Source organism: Piliocolobus tephrosceles, chromosome 14 (assembly GCF_002776525.5).
Source record: "Piliocolobus tephrosceles isolate RC106 chromosome 14, ASM277652v3, whole genome shotgun sequence".
NCBI classification, from domain to species: Eukaryota; Metazoa; Chordata; class Mammalia; order Primates; family Cercopithecidae; genus Piliocolobus; species Piliocolobus tephrosceles.
This window is the reverse complement of record NC_045447.1, coordinates 107,243,569-107,253,475: the sequence shown is the minus strand read 5'-3', so window position 1 is coordinate 107,253,475 and position 9,907 is coordinate 107,243,569. Positions and strand designations below refer to the sequence as shown.

The 9,907-nt window shown below is 44.8% G+C and overlaps 1 long non-coding RNA gene across 1 annotated transcript; it reads right to left on the bottom strand.

Moving 5' to 3' along the window:
- Window positions 1–2,855: 2,855 nt before the first annotated feature.
- LOC111523299 lies at window positions 2,856–4,121 on the bottom strand. Its single transcript, XR_002725493.1, has 2 exons — window positions 3,954–4,121; window positions 2,856–3,073 (listed from the first exon to the last, which is right to left on the bottom strand). It is a non-coding gene; the product is annotated as an uncharacterized LOC111523299 (long non-coding RNA).
- Between the last annotated feature and the right edge of the window lie 5,786 nt (window positions 4,122–9,907).

Here is a 9,907-nt window from a genome sequence, read left to right as displayed (position 1 = left end):
GCAGCCAAAGGGGTCTTTTTTACAGCACACCGAGGACGTGTGCTCCCGAATGGGCTCTCCCTAGCTCTCATTGCTCGAGGGTCCCGACTGCTGCCCTCTCAGGCTTCAGGCCTTTTCCCACCTCCCCAGCGACTTGCTGCGCTGCCCCCGCCCTCCGCACCGCCCCCACTCCTGCCTCGGGGCCTGGGGACAGACGCCCCTGCTGGCTCTGGCCCTCAGCGGCCCCGCCCCGCCCTCCGCTAGGCTCCCGGCCTCGACCCACGTGGGTTGATCGCCGCCTCCGGGTCACGCCCCCTCCCCGTTTGCATGCTGGCAGCACTGCATGGCCCGACTTGTGCAATCCTTTGCTGCCCCGTGGCGCCGCCGCTCCCCAGGCTGTGCGCTCAGGACACCAGGTGCCCACCCAGGAGGGACAGCCTGGGCGTCACGGCTAATGGCCAGGAGGGTGCTGGGCTCCAGGAGTGTGGGTCCTCCGGCCCCAGCCCAGGGTTGGCCTCAGCATTGCCAGCCCCTCCTGGGTCAGTGACCGCAAACCCTGTAACCCGAGGACACCCGGAGGGACCCGGCAACCAGTCACAACTTCACTTCCCCTCCAGATGAAGGCAGCTAATTCCTCAAGGTCGCCTGTTCACCTCGGCATAAAGCACCCATTCTTCCTCAGCGTGGGGATCGGGTGGGAAAATATTTTCCAAAGGTCAGTTTTCCAATTATACTTAAAATTTGAAAGTTCATTTTTTTTTTTTTTTTTTTTTTTTTTTGCCTCCCCTCGGTGCAGCCGCGTTCTGCTAATTTCATAAAGATACCATTTAGCTGAGGTAGGTGGGATTCTGGGCATCAGAACAGCTTCCCAACGTCAACAGCCAGCCGTAACCGTAACTACCGACTTCCCATCATTTGTGGGGAAAAAAACGTTTTTCTCCCCAAAAATTATGGCCTGTAGGAACCAGACAACATCCCCATTGCCCGGCGGGAAATTACAGAGATTTTCTTATGTACTTAACATTAAGCCCAAGTTTATAAAGTCTACTCGGTTTTAATGACCTGCTCACGGGCCGCCCTGGCCGCTGGGGATGAGGGGCTGTTTGAGGCCATTGCTTTGGTGTGGGGTGATGTGTCTGAATCCCCCAGTCACAGGATGATAGCCTGGGGTGTCTGGGGGCTGGCTCCATAAACAGGGCTGTGCAGCTCTGAGGGCAGGTGCAGGGGCTGGGACCCCCAGGCTGGGATGGCCCTACATGAAGCAGCCTCATTCAGTGGCTGAGGTACAAGTCCCAGAGGGGACACAGAGGCCAGACAGAACTGTCTCTCAAAGGGCTTCTGCTCTTGCCCTCTAAGATGAGGACACCAAAGCACTGCTTCCTGCGTTGCCATGAGGACGAACTGAGGGAATGCCATGGATATAGCATCAGAGACTGTGGGTGTCAGTCAGGTGGGGGTGTCCAGGAAGGCTGGGTCCAACCAGGAAGGGAGGCCAAGCTTTTCTGGGATGGGGAGGGCAGGATGGACCCCCTACCTCCAGGGCTATCTCATTTCCTTTGCCCAGGCTGTGCCAAGGCTCCTCTAAGAGTGAACTGGGCTTGAGGTGGCTCCATCTAGGGCCCCAGGAGGCACCCAACACAGCTGAGCTGAGCGGAGGACCAGGAGAGGCAGCTGGCAAGAAGTCTGAAACGAGGGCCCTGTTAGGGTCCAGGCTGGAGTCTGTACCTGGAGGATGGGGTACAGGGGGAGCGATGAACCTCTCTCCTGTGGGGCCAGGGAGGGCTTGACGCAGGTGCATGTGAGGTTCAGGGGACAAACGAAACCCACGGAGAGGCCGGGAGGGGTGTGGGTGCAAATACCAGGCCTGGGAGCCTAGGTCTTACTCCAGCTACAGGGCTGAGGCACCCGCCCAACCCAGCAGGGGCAGCGAGACTCATGACCAGTTTACAGGCTCAGAGATGCCAGCAATACCAGTGTTTAGAAGAAGCTGGGCATCTGGCTTTTGACGTGAAATACCCTCATTTGTCAAGTCCAGCACTCATTTCCTATACTTTTTGGGCACATCAGACCACAGGGGGTTTTGGGCCTCTTCTGTTTTCTCATTTCCTGTCCTTCCCCGACTCCCACACCCCAGCCACCACTTTGGGTTCTCTGTTCCTGCCTCAGGGCCTTTGCACTTGCTGTTTCCTCTGCCTGGGACACCCTTAACCCATCACTGCAGGGCCAGCTCCTTCTCCCCTCAGAGGGCCCCGGCCATCGTCATGATGCCACTGCACATTTGTTTTCTTCCTAGCCCTGACCTCAATTTGACATCATATTATGCACAGTGCTGAATGGCTTGAGTGTTTACTATATTTCCCCCACAGCACAGTCAGCTCCTGAAGGCAGGGACTTAGCTGAATTGTTCACCGCATTGCTCAGTGCCTGAACAGTAGGTGCATGACACATAGTAGGTGCTTAATAAAATCCTAGCAACTAAACCAACAAATAAGCACATGACCTTTCCACCACGTCCCCGTGTGGCTGGCAGCTGGCAGCACCTCATCATTCCACATGCCTCCCCAGACCCTGGGCGCCTCTATCACTGGGTCCTGCGCTGAGTCCTGCAGGAAGGCCTTCCTGCTCCAGAGGGAGAAAGGGGCCAGCCTGGGGTGACATCGCCGGAAGTCCTTCCTGCCCTACCCTGTCTTATTTTGCTTTCAAGACTGTTCACCATCTGAAATGTTTGGATTTACCAAACGTGTCTGTTCAGGAGTCCAGAAGCAGAACTGGCCTTAGCACATCTGAGGGATGGTCAGGAGGTCAGTCTGTATGTCTGGTCACTGGTGTGAGGGCTCTGATGGAAGTGGCAAGGTCACTGGGGCTGTGGGCACAGTGAAGAGTGGAGACTTTTATTCTAGGGAGCTAGTGATGGGTCTATATCAGACATGGGGAAATGTAGAGAGGAGTACAGAGAGAAATCTGATGGACTAGACCCGTGTCCTCAAAGAGCTTCCAGGTGGTGAAGGTGTGCAAGTAGAACAGATACATTTCTTGGCAATGCCTGTGGTTGTCCAGATACAAACACACAAGGTATGGACCTGTCTTCAAAGACCTAAGACTCTAAAGAGGAAGACAGATAGGCAGATAGAATAAACATTAATTAACTCCCACATTGACATATCCATTCACCCATCCATCATCCACCCATCCATCCACCCACTCATCTATCCAACCACCCATCATCCACCTACCCATGCACCTACCCACTATCCATTATGGACTGATCAGTTCTCCTGCCCTTCCGGGTCAGGGTTCCCAACTGAACATTTGAAAATGGAAAAGATATTGGGCCCTGTTCTCAATGGGCTCACAGTAGAGGGAAAGATGGATAATAACCCCACAGTTCCCTTTCAGCAGGATTGTCATGATAACCACAAGAAGGAAGGGCCAAGGTTGGCAAAGAAGAGGAATGACTCACTTTGCCTGGCTTATCAGAGGGCAGAAAGGAGCATGGTATATCAGGGCAGGGTTTTGAAGGATGAACAGGAGCTTGTCAGATGGACATTGGAGGTAATTTTTTCTGTGTGGTAAAACATATTGTGCAAGCCTGAGAAGGCAGGAAAGAACCAAAAGTTTTCACACAAAATGTTTAGCTTTGGAAGGGCGGGAGCAGAGGCACATGAGATCAGTGGAGGGAAAAGTCACTGGAGGTGGAGTGGGACCAGCTTATGGAGAATGTTGTGCTCTGGGTGAGGAGCTTAGACCTTGTCCTGTCAGTAGCAGGGAGCTGGGTCGGGGCATGGCCAGGGAATGAGCAGGCTTACATTTTACAAGGGTCATGATGGGAGCTAACAGACAGAGACCTGAAAGGGCAAAACAACATAAAATCATCCTTTCCAAGCATGTTCATAAATGACCTCTCCATTTTTATCCTCAAGGAACACATTTCCCCATTCTGTGATAAGAAAACAGTTTTAACAGGAATGAGAGACCTAACATAGCAAAGGAGTAGAAGCAGCACTGAGATTGGAAGGCAGATTCTGTGAGTCCAAATGCACCCATCGTGACAACTCCTAACTGCTTCCTGGAGGCTCCCAGGCTGTCCTGAAGGACTTGGCTTTGCTGGCCTCCTGGCTGCCTGGACGATCCCCTGTGCTTACTCTTCCAAGGTGGGAATTCCAGTGGGCAAAAGGCAACATCCCAGGCTCTGGACCAAGGGTTCCATTACTGGAGCACTGAGTGGGGAGGACAGAAAGAAAAAAACATTTTTGAGTACTTACATGATAGTATGGACTTGTAGAAGGCACTCTAGAGGAACAATTTCATCCAATTCTCAAAGCTGTCTTATGAGGGAAGGATTATCCTCTTTATTTTGCCTAAAAGAAACTGGAGATCAGAGAGATTAAGTCAGCTTACCCAAAGTCACAGAACTAGTAAGTGGCTGAGCCAGTATGCACACCAAGGGTTAGTTCATTTCAAACTCTCAGACGCCTGGTGAGAGGGAGACGGAGAGTGGCTGGCAGGCTGTGAGGCGGTAGTGCATAAGCTGAACAGGCGAGTCATGCACTGCCTGTACACGGGATGTTTACACCAACATTTGAAGAAGTTAATACAAAAATAATATATACATGAGGTGAAAAATTTAAATGTAAAATTTGAACAATAAAGAGGGATTCTGTACTTCCAGTTATGGTCATGATGGAGTACAGAGTATTAGATTTACCCTATCCATAAGCATCATAAGCAGCTATAAAACTAGACCAAATACATATGAAGCAATTGCCTTCAAGCATTGGGCAGCAGACAAAGCAGAGCTGTGATGCTTGGGAGAAGGGAAACACACAGGCGAGCTCCGCATTTGTTCTGGCTTTTTGCCTGGAAGCATTTTTCAAACTGTAGCACAGGGATATAAACCTACAAAGCGAGTTCCATGGGCAGAGGAAAGACTGGAGGTTGGGACTTCTGAGGCAGATGGAGTTTGCAGGGCAGGGTACTGGGAAGGAGGAAGCTATGCAGAGAAGTAGTAGAATTCTGTACAGAAGAACTGAGTCTCTAGCAGAATGCTAAGCTGCAAATGCATTAGGGTGAGATTCTGCTAGATTTAGCAGAGAACCACTGCTAGATGGTTGAGAGGTAAATGGAGATTCTAGAGGCTGGACAATTCTTGGAGACATTGGAATTCTGCCTAGCCAGTGTGAAGGGCTACTCTAGGCCCACCATAAAAAGCCTAACAACAGGTACCAATCATTCTCCAGTAAACTAAGTGCCTATCAGAAAATAAGTCAACACTCTTTAAAGAAAAACAACACCCAGGCTCTCAATATCATAGCATCCACAATGTTTAAAATGCAACAAAAAATTACTGGATATACTAAAACAATACCAAAAAACAGGGAAAGGGGAACCCACAACCAGGAGGAAAAAAAAGTCAACATAAAGAGATAGAAATAAATCATTTGTTGGATTGATAGACAAAAACTTTAATCAGTTATACTATGCTCAAGAATTTAAAGAGGGGAATGGACACAATGAGTGAACAAATGAGAAATCTCAGCAGAGAAACTGAAACTACAGAAATGGATCAAGTGGAGATTCAAGAACTGATAAATAACATATTTGCAAAATGAAATTTGGACATGTCAGAAGAAAAGACCAGGCTTGAACTTGAAGACAAGGCAAGAAGCTATCCAAAATGAAGCATACAGTGGGGAAAAGACCAGAAAAAAACCATCTAGAGCCTCAGAGATATGTGACACAATGTCAATCAATCTAACATACATGCAGCTGAGTTCCCAAAAGAAGAAGCAAGAGATTGGGACAGGAAAAAATGTTGGAGAAGATGTTTGAAATTGGATAAGAACTATCAACCCAACAGAGGCAAGAAGCTGAATTAAATTCCAGAAGAATAAATAGAAAGAAAACCACACCAGGACTCATCATATTCAGATGGCTAAAAAGCAAAGTTACAGAGAAAACTTTCAGCCAGGCAAAAGACACAATTATAATAAGAGGTAGCCAAAGACTTGAAAAACAACAACAACAACAAAAACCAAAACACTGCTGAATATCAGAAACAAGGTGAGTCAATAGAATGATATCTGTGAAATTCTAAAAGAAAAAAAACTTGTCAATTTAGAATTCTACAGACTGCAAAAACACCCCTTGAAAAAAAAGGAAAAATAAAGATATTTTCATATGAACAAAAGCTGAGAGAATTCATAACCAGTAGATTTGACCTACTAGAAATGTTAAAAGAAGTTTCTTTGAATTGAAAAGGAATAACATCAGGTGGAAACAGTCTTGTATGAAGAAATGAGGAATGCTAGGAATGGTAACTATGTGGGAAAATGTAACAGACATGAAAACTAGAGAAAGCGAATTAATTTATAATGCTAAGAGTTAATTATATAAAAAGAACTAGTGACACTAAACACAAACCCACCTAGTAACAGACACTCAAAATGCAGAGAAGCATTTTGACAGGACTAAATGACAAAACTAATGACAAATAGACAGAATTAACAAACATGTTGGAGAGTTAACCTTCCTTTCTAAGTAACTGATTAAAAAATAATTCTGTAAAGATATAGAACAACTGAACAACATTAAGAACCAAGGTACCCAAATGGACATTTACAGAAAACTATATTGGAAATATGTATTTTTTCCAACTGTACTTGGAACATTCACCAAAACAAGTCTCAATAAGGTAAAAGAATTTAAAGCATATAGAACATGCTTTCTAGCTTTAACGGACTTATATTAGAAATCCATAATAATAAGATACTAAGGAAACCCTCAAATATTTTAAAGTGGCACATTTCTATAGCCTACAGATCAAAGAGGAAATCACAAGGGAAATTAGAAAATGTTCTGAACGATGAAATTAAAACAGAACTTATCAAAAGTTGTGGAATGCAGGTAAAGTTGTGCTTAATGGGAAATTTATAGCTTTACGTGCTTATATTAGCAAAGAAGAAAGTCCTAAAATCAATTATCTAACCACCTTAAGAATCCAGAAAAAGAAGAAATCAAATTCAAAATAGAAAGAAGGAAATAAAGAACAGAAATCAATGAAATACTGCACAGCAAAAAATAAATAAATAAATAACTAAATTAAAACAAACAGTAAACAGACAACATATAAAATGGGAGAAAGTATTTGCAGATTATGCCTCCAACGAAGTACTAATATACAGAATCTACAAGGGACTTTAACAACTCAACAAGAAAAAAAAAAAGCCTCATTAAAAACTAGGCAAAGGAAATGAATAGACATTTCTCAAAGGAAGAAATGTAAGAGGCCAACTAACATGAAAAAATACTCATCACTAATTATCAGAGAAATGCAAATTAAAATTGCAATGAAATATCATCTTACACCAGTCAGAATGGCTATTAATTAAAAGGTTAAAAAAACAAAAAACAAAAAATACCACAAACAGATGCTGGTATAAATGCAGAGAAAAGGGAAAGTTTATACACTACTGGTGGAAATGTAAATTAGTTCAGCTTCTATGGAAAACAGTACGAAGATTTCTCAAAGAACTAAAAATAGAACTGCCATTTGACCCAGCAATCCTACTACTGGGTATCTACCCAAAGCAAATCATTATGTAAAAAAAGACACTTGCACTTATATGTTCATTGATTGTAGCATTATTCACAATAGCAAAGTCATAGAACCAACTTTTAAGTGTTTTACTAATGGTTGACTGGATAAAGAAAATGTTATACACACACACACACACACACACACACACACACCCCACAGAATTCTATGCAGTCACAAAGAAGAATGGAATCATGCCTTTGGTAGCAACATGGATGGAGCTGGAGGCCATTATCCTAAGTGAACCAACTCAAAAACAGAAAATCAAATACCACATGTTATCACTTTTAACTGGGAGCTAAACAATGGGTACACATGGACATAAAGATGGAAATACTAGACACTGAGGGTTCCAAAAGTGGGGAGGATGAGAGGGGGAGCAAGGGTTGAAAAATTACCTGTCATGTACAAGGCTCACTGTTTGGGTAATGGGTACACTAGAAGCCCAACCCCTACCAGTATGTAATATACCCATGTAACAAATATGCGCATGTACCCCCTGAATCTAAAATAATAAAATAAAAGGTGAGCAAAAGATAGAGAAAATCAATTAAATTGAAAGTTGGTTATTTGAAAAGATCTATAAAATTGATCTCTTTCTCTATCTCAACTGTTAATATATCCAATATAATGAACCATTACAACTCAATAAAAATAACCCAATAAAAATGGGTAAAAGGCTAAAAAAAAGAAAATACACAGATGGTCAGCAAAAACGTGAAAGTGCTCCTCACTTTAAAAACAACATGAGATACCACTACTACACACCCACCAGAATAGCTAAAGCTAAACCGATAATACAAAGTGTAGGTGAGGGTGTAGAGCAACTGCATACCTCATATATTGCTGATAGGAATGTAAAACAGTAAAATCATGCTAGGAAAGGTTTGGCAGTTTCTCATGAAGTTAAAAGTATATTTCCCACATGATTCAGCAATAGACTCCCAAGCACTGGCCTGGAAGAAATGAAATCACTTATCCATTCAAAGACTTGTATAAAATGTTCATAGAAACTTTGTTAAGAATTCTCCCATGTTGGAAATGACCTAGATTCCCATCAGCAGGAGACTGGATAAAGTGGAGTGCACCCACACAGTGCATCCAGCAACAAAAAGGAGCCAACTGTGGACACATGCAGCAACAGGGATGAATCTCAGAAAAATCATGTTGAGGGAAAGAAGCCAGATACAGCAGACTCCGTAATGTATGACTCCATTTATATGAAAGTGAAAAACAGGGATTTGCATGGCTTGATACAATGCAGCATGTGTTGAACTCTGTCTGCACCTAGTCTTTTCCACCTCACGATACATCCTGGTCACTGGTCCCTATCAGGATGTTTGGATCTGCCTCTGTGTCTTCATCAGCAGCATGGTGTTCCATTGGGCAGAAGGAGCATCAATTATTTACTGCTGCTATTGGAGGATACAGATCGTTTTCAAGCTTTTGTTCTTATGCCACCACAGGGAAACTCATTGTAGGTTTTCTTTGTTGACAAGTCTAGTTAGCTGGGGACAAACTCTTAGAATGGATGTCTGAGGTCAAAGAATGCACTGACTTTTTTCTTGGGAAGCCAGCACACAGTCCCAGGCAATCTGGGGAGCAAGGGCTCTCCTGGCCCATCTCAAGGTTACAGCCAAGGGCCCTGCATCCAGAACTGCTAATATGAATAGGCATTATGAGTCACTGATCTTGGTGGCTACCAAGATCATGCTGGCAGCCTCCGGTGACTGCTGGAGTGTGCTGGTAATACCCAGCTACAGCTATATCATATACCAGACCTCAGGTGCTCCTGCCCACCTGCAGGTGAGCAGGTGGGAAGTGGGCACAGACACATGGGACAGGATATGCCTAGGACAGAGCCTTGTTTGGACACCAAAAGGGTCTGAGAGGAGTCACAGGTGCCCTACCCCAGGGAGGAGGCAGCCAGAGCCCTATGCAGAGCCCTTCCTGCCAGGTCTCCAACCACCCTGGGCCACAGGGCTGTAGCAGTGACCATGAAATCCTCCATACTTGTCTCTACGTCTGGTCCTGCTCCCTCAAACTCTAGCCTTCCAGTCCACACCCCCACACCTCTCCAAGGCAATCATTCTTTACACAAATAAACTTATGAAATTAAATGATAAAAAGCCTTCAGCTTCTGGCCAAGATGATTGATAGTACAGATTTACCTTTCTCCCTGAAACAACCAAAAGAATAAACAGGATGTATGAAACAATGGTTTTTCAAGACACTGGACATCAGGCATTGAAGGACAGTGATCTATAGGAGCCAGGAAATGAAGGAGGCAAACTCTACAATTACTCCAGATCACTGTCTTTGAGAGTTTCCAGG